The following is a 19,741-nucleotide window of genomic DNA, read 5'->3' as shown; positions in this document are numbered from 1 at the left end:
AGTAAACCAGACTGAATGTATCATGCCCCATTTAAAATTCTTCATTGAGCCGAAACCGGTTTGGCTCAGTGGATAGACCGTCGGCCTGCGGACTGAAAGGTCCCGGGTTCGATTTCGGTCAAGGGCATGTACCTTGGTTGCAGGCACATCCCCAGTGGGGGGTGTGCAAGAGGCAGCTGATTGATGATTCTCTCTCATTGATGTTTCTAACTCTCTATCCCTCTCTCTTCCTCTCTGTAAAAAAAATCAATAAAATATATTTTAAAATAAAAATAAAATAAAATTCTTCATTGACTTGCCATTGCCTTAGGATGGAAGTGAAATTCTCAACAGTATTTCTCCATCCCCATATCCCATTCCCATTAATCACCATTTCCTCTAGGGGGCCTTTTTCCAAGCCTAGGTTTCCCAATTCAAACACTTTCATACTTTATTACTATTTCTTGCTTACATTTCCGTGTTCCCCTCTAAGACTGTAAGAATAATAAAGGCAAGCATTCTCTTCATCTAATTCACTACTTAATCCCCAGCTGCCACACCATGCCTTGTACACAGTTGGTGCTTAATAAGAAGATGTGGTTTACACACACACACACACACACACACACACACAACCAAACACTCAGGAATATTATTCAGCTATAAAAAAGAATAAAATATTGCCATTTGTGACAACATGGATGAACCATGAGGGCATTGTGCTGAATGAAATATCTGACAGAGAAAGACAAATACCATAGGATCTCACTTATATGTGGCGTCTAAAATAAACAAACAAAAATGCCAGACTCATAGACACAGAGAACAGAATGGTGGTTGCTAGAAGTGAGGAGTGGGGAAGGATGGGAAGGGCAAAATGGGTGAAGGGGGTCAAAAAGTACAAACTTCCAGTTATACAATAAAGCAGTCCTGGGGGTACAATGTATAGCATGGTGACTATCGTTAATAACACCGTATTTTGTATTGTGTATCTGAAACATACAATGGTGCCATGGCTGTCCTAGCTTTTAGCATGACTCTACTATTTGTCTGTGATCTTGCTCCAGGTTTCAGTGTTCTTATGGTTTTGTGAGCCCATGCCTCCTGTCAGTCAGTCTCCAGATATGTATTGATTTTCGTGCTAGTCACCAGGCTGGCTGCTGGGAAAGTAGTTCAAGGAGAGCAAGCTGCTCCCTGCTCCCACAGGACAGCACATGCTGTTCTCATGGGGTGCGGAGAGCTTTGCAGCTCAGCTGGTGGTGCCACTCAATGTGGCCTCTCTTCTTTTTGGACAGTCCCTTCTCATCAAGAGTTTCGAGTGGCCTGGGACTGGGTGACCCATCACTGAAAAATAAATGATATCCCAGGATCCAGCCAACTCCCTCTGCCCTCCCCTGGGGTGAGCCTACCAGGACTCTGTGTGAGGCTCTGGGCTTTTACCTTCTGTTCTGTTCCAGAGATTTAACTTCGGGGCACAGCTGTGATTTCTGTTTGGTATCGTCTTTTCCACTGAGCACATCAATCACTCACACAAAAGAAGATGCAGAAGCTCCTCGCTAAAATATATATTGCTGCCCAGAGAGGAGGATGAAGCAATTATTCTAGTACCTTCTTGACTAGGACTTCAAAGCCCATGTCAGTGTCCAAAGATAGACAAGGAACTGAGAAAATTAACTTAAGGCAGGGCTTTTAATAATTCTTCACCTATCAATTCTGACCTCACCCCCTAAGCCTAAAACTCTCAAAGTTGCAATAGACTTGTTTCCGAATAAAAGAAACAAAATTTGGCACACAGTACTATTTATTCAGACTCTAATCACCTGCCGGTATTTGGGGATAAAATCAAGAAAACAAAGAACATTTGCTCCTTATGACTAGTAGTTCATCCAGGAATGTATAATAACCTGATAAAACACAAGGTGGGGTCTAAGCAATAAATATGAAATGATTAAATGGGCTAACAAGCACTAGATAAATTAGAGTCTATACCACTCAGTGAAGTTGGTGAACTTCACTGAAGTTGGTGAAGCAGTGGGATGAGAGAATATAAAATACTAAAGAGATGGGAAGCCATGTAGAGAATGCGTGAGTTAGAAGTTGAAATAAAGAACGATGAAGCTGTTTTATGAACTAGAAGGTCTACAACAGGCAATGTGTAGATGAAACGTGCTCCCACATTCCTTCATGGTGTGCTATAAAACTACAACTAGTGGATACACTTTTACACTGCTCACATTTTATGTCCTGAGCCAAGAAGAAGACTCTTGAGCAAGGCTAACGTGTAACATTTTCTGGTCTATTGACCAGGCACATCTCTAAACCTTTGTGTTTTTCTTCTTCCTCCCAAAAGCCCTTTAAGGAGAGTATTCCTAATACTCCTATTTTATGGGTGAGAAAGTTGAGTCAGAGAGAGGCTAAGCATTTCCCCCGAAGAAGTAGGACTTCCACCCCATGTGTTCTGACTCCAGGACCCTAAATTTAAACTGTTTCTTTGTACTTATTTTTGAAAATTCTTTCCTGGTCTCTAAGACTGGATTAGATGACCCTCCCAGGTGCTCTATTTCATCCTATCTCTCTCCATATCCCTTTGTTGGCATGGCCTGATTTTGTCTTTTTATTCAGCAAATCTATGAACTCTTTGAGGCATGCACAATGTCTTGTTGTATCACTAGTTCCTATAACAGGCCCAGACTTTGTATTTGCAGAATTATTGAAAGACAAACATACAAATAAGTGAGTATTAAAACATCAAGACCACAAGAAGAAAATGCACTCTTGACCAGTAGGTGGCAGCAGTGAAAAGCTGGCAAAAAGAATGACTGCTGGGACCTGAAGAGGAACACTTTGGTTGGAAGCATACAGTTGAGCTACCAGTTTTGCCAGAGGAAGTCATCTTATTATATCAATAAATTTAGTTACTCTTCTCTAGATGCCTTCCAAATTGCTGCACCTGTTTCCAGAAACTAGAACTTATTTCACTCGCAATATTCCTGTTGAACCTATTTTCCCACTAGCCTAACTTGTAAAATATTTCTTTTCATGAAACTGATAAAAGGGTTTATACATTTTATTTATCTAGTTAATCTATAATTCAAATACATACACGATACTTGCTCCAATTTGAAAGTATACTTTCCTGTTCTTGAATATTTGTGGTCTGAAGAAATTCTGCCTATCACCACAACCAGATATTGGGGAAAGATAAAGTTATCCAAAACTAGAAGCCATTATTATTGAACAAGGAAGAGGGAAATGAATGTGAACAATTTTCCCTGTAGGTTTAACCACAGACCAAACATCCTAGAAGAAGGTGCACTCAGCAATAAAACTAAGAAAGAATGTTTCTCCCACACTTATTTATATAACCGCCCATTCCGTCTAATAAAGCTAGTTAGACTAGTGCTTCCCAATGTTTATGGTGCATATGAAACTCCCAGGGATCTTATTAAAATGCAGCTTCTGATGCAGGAGACTTGGGGTGTGGTCAGAAACCCTACATTTCTAACAAGCTCCCAGGTGATGAGGCTCATGGTGTGGACCACAATTTCAGCTACAAAGATCTAGAGTGCAATTACATCCAGCATTTTAAGGACAAGAATAACCTGCACCTGTGTATTAATAGGTATCAGGTGGCCACTGGTTAAATCTTAAGGGTATGAGTATTTCTTAATTATATTTTGACTTACCTTAATATACTTAGCTGAGTATTATGTTGATAATTTTTCGTAAAAAGTCATTTCCTGAGATGAATGTTCTATCTTTTCCTAGACTAACTCAAAATATAATATTTTGGTTATCCATTGCTGCATAACAAGCTATCCTCAAATCTCAGTGGCTTCAAACAATTTCATTCTATCTCACAATTTTGTGGGCCAGAAATGGAGGCAGGCATTCTCTGAGGTCACCAGTGGTTTTCACCCTGCAGGTAGTCAGATATTGAGGGTCCGAGGTGTTTTGATTGATATGTCTGGTGCCTCCAGAATGGTGGTTAGAAAGCTGAGCTTACCTGGACTCCTCTCCCATTCCATGGTTTCTGATTCTCTCCATGGCCTCTTCAACAGGGTAAATGGGCATCTTACATGATGGCTCAGGCTTTAACATCAGCCGGAAGCTGCCACCCTCTTAAAAGAGAGAGGCATGGAGCTGTCATGGCAACACTTCCACCATACTCTATTAGTCAAAACTATTACAGGTCAGCTCAGGTTCCAGGGAAGGAGAACTAAACCCTCCCCCTGGACAGGAGGAGGGTCGGTGTAGCCATCTTAAATCTCCCACAGTTAGCTAGCAGAGAACAAATCAATGTTATGGAATAGGTGCATGTCTTTGTATTTGTTTGGAGGGGTAGAAAGAGCTGGGATATATTAATTTTTTCTCAATAAAATCAGTCATATATTCAAATTAAATGTATTTGCATCTTGTTGCTTTACTTGACTATTGTATTCATAAGATGGAACACATTTAGGTCTGAAAATATGTTAGTTTTGAGAAATGTATGCATTCTTTCTAAATCTCAGGTTCTTTTTCTTAATATTTTTATTGATTTCAGAAGGAAGGGAGAAGGATAGACAGAAACATCAGTGATGAGAGAGAGTCATTGATCGGTTACCTCCTGCACACCCTCCACTAGGGATCAAGCCAGCAACCCAGGGATGTGCACTTGGCCAGAATCGAACCTGGGACCACAGGCCGATGCTCTATCCACTTAGCCAAACCGGCTAGGGCTAGGTCTCAGTTTCTTATTATTGAGAGTAGGAACTTACCTGATTGCTAAGCCTCCTTAAAACTCCATGGTTCTAAAATATTTCATCTGTCACCTCATGTGTAATATACTTCTAGTTGCTTTTTTAATATTTAATGTCTCAGAAGTATGTAAATCTAAACAAAAAAGTATATGTGTGTACATACATATAATTACCTATTTATACCCTCTCTGCCTCATCTTTATTTCCAGCAAGTTCTTCAAGAGCTTCTGCACAATTTAAGTACTGCTTATTTAAAGACTTACCATTTTAATTATAGACATCCTCCCTCTTTGAAAATCCTTTAGATGTTTAGGAAAATATTGCAGTGCACTCAAGCCCATATAATTTGTTTTTATGACATAATTTTAAAGCTTAACTAAAACATTTTTTAGTACAAATTATTAACTACTTTAAATATTTTGACCTTTTCATATCTCCTATAAAACATCCCCTTATAGCTATAATTTCCAAAAAGTTAGAGCATGAAAAAAATCCACCCATATACTACCTCGAGCACACTAACAATGAGTAACAGCGAATACGTGGATTGGCATTCAGACATAGAATAGAAAGGAAAAAGGTTTACATCATCATAAAACAATGTCAAAAATTTCTAGCTGTTTAAGTACAGACTGAATTTTTTTTTCAAGGGAGGAGGAAAAATTACTTGTATCTCAGGAATCAAAAATTAAAGGGCTGGGATTAGGAGAAATGAACATCTGCAGATGTGCTAAATGCAGGCAAGGAGTGGGGTCTCAGTTGAAAATAAAGTATACAATGAAATAGGAAAGTGTGGGGAGAGAATAGTCCCCACACAGAAGGAAAGAAGCAAGCAGAGGATGAAGATTTGGGGCTGAGCAGCCAAGGTCAGCCAGAGGCTAGAGGGATCCTGCAGGAAATGCAAATGCTCACCAAAAACAAGGACTGGAAGCCCCAACCAAGATTTTCACACATTCCAGCTGCAGAAAGCATCATGCATTCCCGTGTAGCTGTAAGCTGACACATGTAGGCTAATTCCTAAATATACATGGTTTTATGCCCAAATTGGGAAAGTACCTATTATGGCTAAATTGTTTCCCCACTCTTCCCCCAAAAATGTATATGTTGAAGCCTTAACCCTTTGTACCTTAGAATTTGTCTGTACTTGAGACAGGGCAAAATAATAAAAAATTAAAATTTAAATTTAAAAAAAAAGTTGATTTTGAGAAATTGAAGCATAATTTGAGTGTTGAAGAGGAGGCCATGGTGAATGGGAGATGCGGATTGTTGAGAAATGGGGGGAGGCGGGGGGTATTTTTCACAACCTGGAAACAATATTCTGTGGTTTCTCAATCCCAAGACATTATTTTTTCTAATGCAGGGAGTTGCTTTTCATGTATTTTCCTTAATAAGGATAACTTGTGAGCTAGACTTTTTTATTTATAAAAGAATGCTAAACTGGGCCTAGTCTTTAAGCTCATCATAAAGGTTTCTGAGGGAAGACTGAAGAAACCAAGAATCATATGATTCAGTTACAATGTTTGACATAGGTTGTTACCTTCAAAATTTACAGTTCCTGTCACACAAAGGACACCTGGAAATTTTTACTTCTTATCTTACTTTATTTTGATATGTTGTATTACAAAATCAGCTCTTTATTTAAAGAGAGTAGGGGGGAGAGTGTGTATGTAAGGCTCATTCTCATACTTTTCTACTGAGTATTTTGGGCTCAGCCATCCTTTTCACATTAGACTTCACAGCAAGAAGGACTAGAGTTCAGGTCCATGATACTCCAGTCTCTATTTGGGGTCAGCAAGACCATCAAGGAATTCAAATTAGATTATACCTAACAACTCCTGTTTCCCATTAGTGAAAATATGTGACATAAATGAAGGAATCATTAGAAAAGAATAGGCATCTAGCCGAAACTGGTTTGGCTCAGTGGATAGATTGTCAGCCTGTGGACTGAAAGGTCCCAGGTTCGATTCCTGTCAAGGGCATGTACCCTAGTTGCTGGCACGTCCCCAGTAGGGGGTGTGCAAGAGGCAGCTGATCAATGTTTCTCCTCATCGATGTTTCTAACTCTCTATCCCTCTCTCTTCCTCTCTGTGAAAAATCAATAAAATATATTTTTTTAAAAAGAATAGGCATCTAAAAAATTATTAGCTAAGGGGAGAAGGAAATGGACATATCTTATGAATCCCACTAGGAGAGAAAAGTAAGATATCTGATTTCAGTGCTCAATGTCTCACTTTTAAGTCCATACTAACTTCATTTTAAGCACTGAAAAACAAAACAAAACAAAAATACAAAAAATAAGGCACTCATAATTATTACACTTACAGGTAATTGATGTTCATGTTTTGATATGATTTATAGATCACACTTTTTTCTATGCATTTAAAATATGCTTTTTGCCCTAGCTGGTTTAGCTCAGTGACTAGAGTGTTGGCCTGCAGACTAAAGGGTCTGGGTTCAATCCCAGTAAAGGGCACATGCCTGGGTTGCAGGCTTGATCCCTAGTAGGGAGCTTGCAGGAGGTAGCCAATTGATGATTCTCCCTCATCATTTATGTTTCTTTCTCTTTCTCACTCTCCCCTCCTCTCTAAAATAAATAAAAAATATATTTAAAAATTAATTAAAATATACTTTTTAAAGATTGTATACCATATATATAATTTTGCATACATTGCATGTCATTAAATCTTCTTCCCCAATAATTTAGTGACGCTAGCAACTATAACATGAAGTATTCTATTATACCTAACCAGATTTTTCCCAAATTTTTTATATTGCAAAAAATATTGTAATGCACATCCTTATACATATGTCATCCATCAACAGGGGATGCCACTTTAAAGAGTGATGGTAGCCAACAACTAAATCATGAAAAATGTAACTTCTCACTCTGTTCAAATAAATACATATAATTAAAATTATGAATATCATCACCACCTCTCCCATCAGGTATTTGATGGTAACTGGTAATTAGCAACTGCTCCTACAGTGATCTCACTTACACTAATTAACAAAATCAAATAAGGTTGAAATTTATTGTCCTGTTCAGTGAATCATGAGTCTCGCAGCTGTTGCTACCAAGACCAGCATTAGTGCCTGATGTTAACAGATTGTACGAAAAAGTACTTTGCTGGTTATGTTCTAACTAGAGTCCAGGTGCATGAATTCGTGTACCAGTGGGGTCCCTCGACTTGGCCTGCAGGATGGGGATGAAACTGGCTCTCCAACATCCCCCAAGGCATCCTGGATTGTGAAAGGGTGCAGGCCAGGCAGAGGGACTCCACTAGTGCATGACTGTGGTTGGGGAGGAATGTGGGAGGTTGGCCAGCTGGGGAGGGACTGAAGGAGGGCTTCAGGGCATGTCCAGCCTGTCTAGCTCAGTCCTGATCAGCCAGACCCCAGCAGCAAGCTAACCTACCAATCAGAGCGTCTGCCCCCTGGTGGTCAGTGCATGTCATAGTGAGCAGTTCAGTGGCCTTAGCATATCATTAGCACATTATACTTTGATTGGTTGAATGGACAACCAGACACTTAGCATATTAGGCTTTTACTATATAAGATAAACTTATTCTAAGGGACAATATCACAAAATACACATCACCAAAGTTCTGTATTGAAAAAAGTTTAAACTTATTTTATTTACATTGGGATTTCCTATACAAAAAAAAAAAAAAAGGAAACTCCTTCAATTAAAGTTACATTAAAGGAAAATCGGGATATTCTGGAAAACAACCATTTTGAGATATATTGTTGATAAGGAAATTCTATCTTCTCCAAGTTACTCCATTGCTATTTTTGGTCAGACAAAGATAACACTGCTGAATGGAGACCAAATCCATTTGGCAATTACTGTGCTATTTAATTTTTGACCTATGTTGATCTAGTATCCATTTTGGACAACCAGATCTTGTATGTAAAATCTATGTTTACCATTATAGCACCAATATCCAAGTATGTTCATTGTCAGTGCAATGATAACAAGGAAAGAAAACTCTGTATCTTTGTTGTGAATAGACAAGATTCTTAGAATTAGCACTTATTCTTAAAAAGAAACAGAAAACATAGAATTTAGCTTGTCCCTCATGCCAAACATGAATGCCAGGTAAATTGAAATCATTACAAAAATGTGTCAATAAAATAATCAAGGCTTCTTGATCTAGGCTGTTTGAAATAAATGGCATCCTTAACTCCAACAAATATGTTTAAGATGGCATTGTTCATTGGGAAAAAGGAGACAAATGTAATACTTTAATCAATAAAGAAAGAAAAAGAAAAAGATGGCATTGTTTGTTAGAATTATTCTCACTAAACAAAAACATGTTTAAGATATTTTATTTCTATGTACTAAATAATTAAATATATAATTGTTTTCAATAGCAAAATCAATATAAAAATGTTTCATTTTTTTCCTCCGAAAGGATGGTCACTGCACAGTCAGCATTCCTGAATGTCCTACATTCCTGAATGCCATCATGGCATTAATATTGGAAAACGCTAATTATACTTATTAGTGTGGACAGGTATGTATTTTATTTGTTGGTTCTTCCTTGTTTTCAATAGATAATACATACACATAGTATGAAATCTAGAAGGTGTGAATGAGTGTAAAGACAAGAGAAAAAATCTCTTCCCAACCCCTGTTTACTTTTAGACCCTCACTTGCCTTTTCAGAAGAGAAGCTTCTGAGCAGGGGTGAAGAGATGTGATAGCCTGCGTTAAGCATGTCAGTACATATCTCCTCTTAAACAGACATTAATCGTTAAAGACTCCACACAGTGTTCTGCAGCTTCCTTTACTTCTATTTTTAATATATATATATATATATATATATATATATATATATATATATATATATATATATATTTTATTGATTTCGGAGAGGAAAGGAGAGGAAGAGCGAGAGAGAAACATCGATGATGAGAGAGAATAATTGATCGGCTGCCTCCTACACAGGGACCGAGCCCTCAATCCAGGTATGTGCCCTGACCAGGAATCAAACCGTGATCTCCTGGTTTACAGGTCAATGCTCAACTACTGAGCCACATTGGCCTGCAATATGCAGCTTCCTTTATTTAAAAAACAACTACACAACAATATGAAAATGACATTCCCTATCAGGTTTGGCTCAGTGGATAGAGCATCAGCCTGTGGACTGAAGGGTCTGGTCAAGGCACATGCCTGGGTTGTAGGCTCAATCCCCAGTGGAGGTCATGCAAGAGGCAGCCAATCAATGATGCTCTCTCATCATTGATGTTTCTATCTCTCTCCCTATTCCTTCCTTTATGAAATCAATAAAAATATATTTTAAAAAAGAAAATGATTGCTCTGTCCTAATAATTTCATGCTATCATGGGCTGACATACTGTCATTTATTTAACTAAACATTTCTTAACATGTAAGATATTTATTCTCATTCATTATAGTTTAATTTTACAGTAACTATTCTTTTGTATATGTGTAACAGCATCTGTATGATAATTCTCTGGAAATAAATAACTTGGCCAGAGTAAAAATGCATTTAAAATTTGAATACATATTGTATTTTCCCATAGAGAATCACTATATACATGATATAAATATAGACACTTACATCAAGAAAGCATAAGAAAGCATGAGAATATACCTATTTTTCTCTAATTTTATTAACACATATATCGTCAAAGTTTTGGTTTGCAAATTTGATAGTAAAACAAGAAATGAAACTTTAGCTAGTCTATCATGGATGAGACTATCTTTTTTTTATAAATTTAATAGCCAATTGTTTTCCTTTGACACATCGTTTTATGTTTTTGAACATTTTTATGTACACTTGTATTTGTTATTTATTATCTAGTCAATAGCCTTTCTTACAAGAGCTCTTCATATAATAAAAAAATGTCATTTCTCTCTATTTCATTAAAAATATTTTTATTACTGTGTCACTCCATTTGACTTATTTATGGTGTTTACTGCAAAGTATTTTTATAAATTTTATAAATTAAATTTAGCAACATTTTATTTTCTGGTTTCTATTTTTGTTTTCATATTTAAAACACCACTCTTCTAAATTTATATTGTGTGTGTGGCTTTGTTTGCTTTTCAATATCTGGGTTATCTGAAATATATTTGGTTTAAGCAATGAGACAGGGATCCAAATTGACTGTTTTCTAGATGACTATGCAGTTACCTCCAGACTATTAAATAATCCATGCTTCCCCCCATTGAACTGAAACATCACCTTTGTTAAACACTGAAGATTATATATGAGTCCTATCAGAACTGGACAAAGCCAAACCCTATAGCTAGAACTTAGGCAGAGACAAGAATAGCTAACCCAGATTCACTCCAGCATGTCACCAACAAATACTTTTCCCAGATCGATGCTGAGGTAAAGATAAGACCGTCATATAAATCTAAAGGTCAGACTCTATGCCCTAAGAGAAAATTGTCACATTGTATATGATCAAGGGCTATATTGAAATTTAAGAGCATTATACTGTCAAAAAATAAATTATACTTATGGGACATGATATACATCTTATATCTAGGGGGGTAAAAAGCATATTGTACTCTACCAGTGTCTTGGTTTCTTTAGGTTTTTCTAAATCATTTTATTATCTTCATTCTATCAAACAGTACAAATTACACAGTGACTCATGGGCCAGAGAAAACCAGTTTGTAAGTATAAAAAATAGAATTTTTTTCCCTATGAGTTATTTTTGTTTCCTCATAACAATGTAAGTTGTAATATGGATTCTACCACCCTCCCGTGCTATAGACAGGGTATGGCAAAAGTAGGTTTATAGTTTTGAGTACTCAAAACAGAGTTTATTCTTATATTATTATTTATTTATTATTGTATTGTTTTCCACATAAACAACTCTAAGCCTGCTTTTGCACAACCCTGCATAATGTTGCAAAATTGGAAGAAATTTACTTCAACTTAGCATACTCATCCCAAAGCAAAAACTTATAATATTCTCAATTTTAATGAGCCAATTTATATACAGTCATATCTCTACTATCTAAAATTGGCTAAGGTCCCTGATGGCTATCTTTCTCCTTATAAAAGTTGCAAGTTATCAAAAATAAATTCAGTATCACTTAGGTCTTTGAGGCCTGATTGTGGTGAGCAAATGTGGTCACAGAAAAGGTCTTCCAGAGGTAATTAATAATAAATAGCATTTACATAAAGCTTTGCATCTTCAAAGGACTTTGCAAACACTAATTAACCCACATACTAACCCTTTTAAAAGAAGTAGGCAGGAATTAGCATTCATTTTATGAATGAAGAACTGACTTGTTATAAAGCTATGATTATGCATGGTCTAAAGGAGTTGCTCACAAGTACTATAAGGTCTTGTTCCATTACAGTTCAGATTATTCTAGGATAAATTCTCCCAATCTAAGCACTATTGACATTTTTGTCTTGTGGAGGTTTTTTTCATTATAGGATATTTAACAGTATACCTGACCTCTGCCCACTCAATGGAAGTCACACCACCTCAATCTTAACAATCAAAAAGTTTCCAGTTGTTGCCAAACTCCTGGCTGGGGGGCAAAATAATCCCCAATCGTGAACATTGTCTATAAGAAAGGGTAAAAAAAGATTGATAATTCCTGTTATAATATTTTGCCTTAAAATGTAGTTCTATACTTCAATTCACTTTATGTCATTATTATGTATCACAGAACCTTGGCAGCTATTATTTTTCCTTCCCACATTATGTACAAAAATAATAACAAATACAATGTAGTGTTCTAAGCATTGTCCTAACACACACACACACATACACACACACACACACACACACACACACACACACACAAATTTAGTCTCAAAACAACCCTATAAAATGGGTATCATTTCGCCGAAACCGGTTTGGCTCATGGATAGAACGTCAGCCTACAGACTGAAGGGTCTCGGATTCGATTCTGGTCAAGGGCATGTACATTGGTTGCAGGCACATCCCCAGTGGGGGTGGTGCAGGAGGCAGCTGGTCGATGTTTCTCTCTCATCAACGTTTCTAGCTCTCTATCCCTCTCCCTTCCTCTCTGTAAAAAAATCAATAAAATATATTTAAATAAAATAAAATAAAATAAAATAAAATAAAATAAAATAAAATGGGTATCATTTTAATCCCATTTTAAACAAGAGGAGACTAAGGCACAGAACAATTCGCCCAACCAAGAAGTCTGGATTTAAGCACAGGCACTTTTGTTCCACAGTATGTACTCTTTTTTTCAATTTCATTGAATTTATTGTGGTGACATTGGTTAATAAAATTATATAGTTTTCAGGTGTACAACTATATAATGCATCATCTGTATGTTATATTGTGTGTTCACCACCCAAAGTCAAGTCTCCTTCCATCACCATTTACTAGTATTCCCTCTACACCTTCTTCTTCCTTCTCAATCCCCTTTTCCCTCTTGGAATCACCATACTGCTGTCTGCGTCCATGAATTTTTCCCTTAATCCCTTCACCTTTTTCACCCAGCTTCATGGCCCCCCTACAGCTTTCAGTCTATTCTCTATCTATGAGTCTGTTTCAATGTTGTTTATTAGTTTATTTTGTTCATTAGATTCCACAGAAGAGTGTAATTATACAGTGCTTGTCTTTCTCTGACTGGCTTATTTCACTTAGCACAATGTTCTCCAGATCCATTCATGCTGTGACAAAGGTAAGATTTTATTCTTTTTTATAGCTGAGTAGTATTTCATTGAGGAGGGGAAGAAAGAGGGAGAGAAAAGTACAAGAGGGAGGCAGAGAGGGAGGGGAAGAGAGGGAGCTGGAGAAGACACACTGGGGCAAGTCAGCTAATAGGATGGAGACTTACACAGTGTAATCAGGGGAGTGCCATCCATCATCATTGTCATATTCTATTTTTTTAAAATATATTTTATTGATTTTTTTCAGAGAGGAAGGGAGAGGGATAGAACGCTAGAAACATCAATGAGAGAGAGACATCGATCAGCTGCCTCTTGCACACCCCCTGCTGGGGATATGCCCGCAACCAAGGTACATGCCCTTGACCAGATTCGAACCCGGGACCCTTCAGTCCCCAAGCCGACGCTCTATCCATTGAGCCAAACCGGTCTCGGCACCATATTCTATTAATAAGAAGCAAATCACAGGCCCTGCCTATATTGAAATGGAAGAGGTTTCTATAAGGATGGTGGGGATCATGGGAACCTTACAATTTCACCACAGTGCATCTTCTAAGCCTCAATGATACATCTCCCTTCCATAGGCAAAATACATTTGCCCCCTCCCAATGGATAGAGTCCCATCCATTACCTCAGCAAAATACAAAACTCATCATCTAAATCAGGTTCAGGTGCAGATGAGGCTCCTGGTATAAACTGTAAGTCCAGCTCTCCATCTATGGACCTGCAAAACTGAAGGCACAATTTATCTGACACCCAATATGCAATAGCCGGGGAGAGATAAAATAGCAGTTGAGGACTTTCCTCGTCAGTGAAAGGTAGCAATGAATTTCTGACCATTAAAGTTCTGAAATCCAGCCAAGCACATGCTGAGAGTTCCTGGATTCGTTGTCAAAGCTTGGACGTAATTCTCTGTGGCTTTTAGCTCCAATCTCTGCCCTCTGAGTCATTCTTTTTTTTCATAAAAGAAGGCATATGTTTGCAGCTCAGTGGTCTTCTGAGACTGCTTCCTGCCAAGAGAATTTTGGTGGTTTTCCCTCAGTCTCTTTTCATTGTATACTCTCAGTCCAAGCTGGCAGTGTTTCTGCTGGGATAATTTTCTCAAGAATCTTATGGGTCCCCTGAGGATTTTAGTAGGGTTCTTTCCACTAGATAAAAATCACACAACAGATCTGTGCAAGATAAGACCTTCTCTCCTATTTGACCCCTTGCTGAGATGGTCCGAAAATAAACAACACAGCTAACCTTTCTACAGGCCCTTTAATTTGATTGAGTGGATCTCTTGAAAAGACACTTCGTGAAGTTCAGTAATCTGTTGTTTACGTATTTCTGAGCAAAAGTTTGCACAATCACATTTTCAGCTATTTCTAGATGCCACACATTTGAAGCAATTTTTTTTAATTTCAGCAGCTTTCCTGTCTGGAGAGGCTGAGAATTTTCAAAATCACCTAGTAGTGGTTTATTTTTCTTTAATCAACAAAAACAGATTTTATTTAAACCCTTTTGTATTTTATTATAAGTGGCAAGAAATCAAGATCATCACCTACAAATTCTTCTTCTTATATAATTGTAGGAGACAATTTCATTAAGCTTCTGCCACTATTTAACAATACCTTTTGCTTCAATGCCCAATAATATGTTCCTCACTTCCTTTTGAGCCCCCACACTGACTGCCTCCTTGAAATCAGATTTCTACAGTCTGCTTGGTGATTTCAGCTTTCTGTAATGTGCTCCTCAAATTTCTTTCAGACTCTGCACATTACCCATGGCAAAGCTACTTTTTAAAATATATATTTTCTTATTTATTTCAGAGAGGTAGGGAGAGGGAGAGAGAAATAGAAACATTAATGACAGAAAACCACTGATTGGCCACCCCCTTCAGGCCCCACACTGGGGATCTAGCCACAACCCACATGTGCCCTGACCAGGAATTGAACCATGATCTTCTGGTTCATAGGTTGATGCTCAACCACTGAACCACGCTGGACCAAAGCTACTTCTTAGGTATTTGTGTAGCAGCACTCTGCTTCTGGAATAAAAAATCCGTATTAGTTCTCTATTGCTACTTTCTCATCTGAAGGATAAAATGGAGAACCATCACTTCCCCAATCTAATGGTTGTTGCAGATATTCAGTTCCTTGAGGTTGTGGATCCATGGCACTTCTTTAAAGCCATCAAGGGGAAGAGAGACTGTTTCATATGAGACATAGTAGAATCAACACAAGAAACACGTGTTCAGTCTAAACACTTGAGCAGAATGAAAAACGATTGTTTGATATCACTCAGGTTTGGATTAACTTGCTCTGTAGCAATAGTCATTGGAACAATATTCCTAAATTCAATTTTAGTATTTTAATAAGTAAATCCATTTTAATTTTCTTTAAATGAATAATGAAAGTAAACCATGATTAGTTGGCAGAAATTTTAAAATAGCATACCATATCCAATTTGGGAACTTATTGTATATTAAAATACATGCTAAAATTAACTATTTCAGCATCAGGAATATATAAAAATACTTCTATTTCATGATTATTAATTTTTGTAGATTATACTTAAAAATTTAGTGGATTATCATTTTAAATGTTTGGGCTTTTTTTCCTCAAAGTGATTAGAAAAAGAGAACAACTGAAATTATTATTCATAAGCACTACTTTACAAATAAACACATTGTTGTTATGAATAGTGCTACATTACCAATAAATAAAGGAAAATTTGATATAATTGTCAGGATAGTATAGTTTATCTGCTGTTCAACATTGTTTGGGAATGGCTAGAACTTTGTAACTTAATATGATATACAGGAATTTATATCAGATGAATATAATTTATTAGTCTGGTGATAATCATATTGATATATATGTGTAATATTACTTATATGCTTTTCATGATTTATTTTAGTTAATGTGCCTTATTTTTTTTATCTTTTATCTAAATTATAAGAAAAAAGAAGTTACATATGAGACCAAGAATAAAAACCATTCAAAATTGAATAAAGGCCCTAACCTCCACATCAGCAAAGGGTGTACATACTTTTCATACTTAAGTGGTTGCATTCTTTTCACTTTACCTCTTCTCAAAGGCCTGGCAGCCATTTCTCAGTGGTTAGAGAATCAGTCCACACACCAAAGAGTCTCAGGTTTGATTCCCAGTCAAGCGCATGTACCTGGGTTGCAGGTTCCCTGCCCCACATCGATGTTTCTTTTTCTTCCTTTCTTCCTTCCTTCCTTCCTTCCTTCCTTCCTTCCTTCCTTCCTTCCTTCCTTTCTTTCTTTCTTTCTTTCTTTCTTTCTTTCTTTCTTTCTTTCTTTCTTTCTTTCTTTCTTATTCCTTCCTTCCTTCCTTCCTTCCTTCCTTCCTTCCTTCCTTCCTTCCTTCCTTTCTTTCTTTCTTTCTTTCTTTCTTTCTTTCTTTCTTTCTTTCTTTCTTTCTTTCCCTTCCTTCTTCCCTTCCTTCTTTCCTTCCTTCCTTCCTTCCTTCCTTCCTTCCTTCCTTCCTTCCTTCCTTCCTTCCTTTTTTTCTTTCTTTCTTTCTTTCTTTCTTTCTTTCTTTCTTTCTTTCTTTCTTTCTTTCCCTTCTTTCCTTCCTTCCTTCCTTCCTTCCTTCCTTCCTTCCTTCCTTCCTTCCTTCCTCTCTCCCTCCCGCCCCCCTCCTTTTCACTCCCTCTAAAATCAATGGGGGGGGGAAAACCCTTGGGTGAGGATTTTTTTTTTTTTAAGGCTTTCAAATTACTTAATTTCAAAAGAAAATTAACTGTATTATTTATTAATTCATTTGAAAAGCCCAATATAGTGAAATAATGACTAACTTAACATCTTTGTAAACTCTTGTTAGTCCTCAAACTATCAGTTGAAAACAAGGATCTACCCTAAACCAAAACACGCTACAGATTGCCAGTAGTCGCTTACTGCTACATTGCATGACTCACAGCACCCTCGTGCAGCTATGACAATACCTAGTTTCTGGCAGGAAGAAAGTAAATTAGAAAGTGAAGTGGATGAAAAAATTACCACAATCGCTCAGACTTTTCTTTTGGGACAATAACTCATGTCCTAACTTCCTCCCCCCCAAAAAATTCTTACTCCAATAATTGTAAAAACCATTATTAGCATCATAAGAAAAAGGGTGTATCTTACTTAAGTTATATAAAGCATGAAATTTAGGGAATGCATAGTACTGAATGGTATTTTTACCCTTAAATGTTATGTCATGTATTTTGTAAGAATTTGAAGCCCTGTATTATTTGCTGAATTAAATTTACTTTTTGTTTCCTGAAAGTATACCTAAAATCTAGGGAGCAGTAGCTGCCAGTTCCTTTCAGCACCTAGAAAACTCTAAGTATTTTAAATCTCTAAGAAACAGTACTGCTATTCATTACAACTATCAGGAGCTTTGGCAATTTTACAATCACTATTTTAAACTGAATAACAAAACTTCAACTGACAGATTCTCAAGAAATTCATGAGTTTGGATTCATTTATTTGTCTTATAACAAAAAGTATACTAGCATTGTTATAAAAACAACAGTACTATTATTTTAGCAACAATCCAGTGCAAGGGTTATGTGAAGGTTTTGGCTTTTAATCACAATTCTGTGCTGGCTTTGACAGAAGTTAGTGGAATTGCAGTGGCTGTTTCTGAATTTCTACATGGAAATTTCTCAGTAACAGGGGCTTACAACAGGCAATTTGACAGAAAGAACAGATGTTTGTATTGTTGGGAGAATAGCAAGATGATTTCTCTTGAAGTACTAGTACATTTGTTTAACTGGTAGTTTGTGCATTTGTTTAGCTGGTAGTTTGAGGTTAGAGATTAAAAAAAGGTCAACTCTATGAAAGATAGTTTTATTTACATAAGATGGAGAAATCTCATGTCCGAATCCAAAGACTGATGGAAAAGCCACTGCAGGACCAACTGTCCTGCTTCTCTTCCCACCTGGTATCTTCCCACCAGCTGCCCACCAGTCCCATCTGCCAATCAAATTCCTCATATGAGGTTAACTTCTCATCATAAAGATAAGGGCACACTGATGGATGGACTCTAGGCTCTTGGACATATCCGAGGTTATAATCTCCTGCTTAGACAATGTGCAGGAGGTTATGTGGCCCTTTAAAGGGTCAGATCTGGGATTAGAATGCAGATTTTATTGCCAAAATCAACACAATTTCCACTCTACCACACTGCTTCCTTTTTTCTCTCTTCAGTTTTCCCACTTCTTTCTCTTTGCTTTGTTTCTCTTACTTTTTCAACCAATCAACTCTCACACGTATTTTTTCTCTTTTTCACTCTTCAAATCTCCTCTCTCCATGTTTTACTCATTGGATATTGAGGGATTTCATTGGTTCCACATAGTTCCTTCGAACCTCATTAACATTACCCATGTGGAAGATTAGACTCAGGGAGAGCAGATGGAAAGCTGCAGTAGTATTCCAGCATATTAGCATCTGAACCCAGAGAGTGACAAAGACAGTCACAATGGTAGGTAAAAGTAAAGATACACTCCTCATTCAGCTAACATTTTTATAGGGCCTGACATGTGCCAGGCTCTTTTCTAAATGTTTCATGTATTTTAACTCATTCAGTCCTCCTAATAACTGTCTGGAGAGAGTACCTCCATTTTACAAATGAAAGCATGGAGCGTCCTTGCCTACCTAAAGCAGAGATTCAAACCCAGGCAGTATTGCTCCAAAGATCTTGCTATCCAACAAACATGATATAGGTAGAATCTTCGGGGCTGCTCTGGATCTTTAAGTCTATGGGTTTCATATAAAGAAACTGTGGTATTTCTAAACTTGAAGCTGTAGGAGCCAATGAATCACTCAGACAAGAGAGGATAGCATGAAAAAGAAGGCTGAAAATAGGACACTGATCTTTAAAAAAAATATTGCTCAAGTTGATGAGTGGACAAAAAAGCTGGGGCATATTTACATCATGGAATACTATGCAGCTATATAAAAAAGAAGGATCTTTTACCATTGGAGACAGCATGGAGGGACCTGGAGAGTATTGTGCTAAGCAAAATAAGCCAGTCAGAGAAAGATAAGTATCATATGATCTTACTCATATTTGGAATCTAATGAGCAAAAAGTCATGAGTAAAATAGATCCAGAGACATAGAAGCATGTAACAGACTGATGAATCTCAGAAGGCAGGCAGGAGGAAGGGGTGAGGGGGGGAGAGCAGCGGACATGGAGAGCGATTAATCGGGGAACTTACATACTCATATGCATAGCTCATGGACACAGACAATAGTGGTGAAGGCCTGGGAGGGGATGGTGTGGGGTGGAAGGGGCTAATGGGGTGCGGGTAGAAGAAGACACCTGTAATATTTTCTATAATAAAGATATATTTTTAAAAAATTTAAAGGGAACAA

The sequence above is a fragment of the Pipistrellus hanaki genome (genome assembly GCF_964339955.1).
Source record: "Pipistrellus hanaki genome assembly, chromosome: 3".
Taxonomy (NCBI): Eukaryota; Metazoa; Chordata; class Mammalia; order Chiroptera; family Vespertilionidae; genus Pipistrellus; species Pipistrellus hanaki.
The sequence above is the reverse complement of the archived record's forward strand: the minus strand, read 5'-3'. Positions refer to the sequence as shown.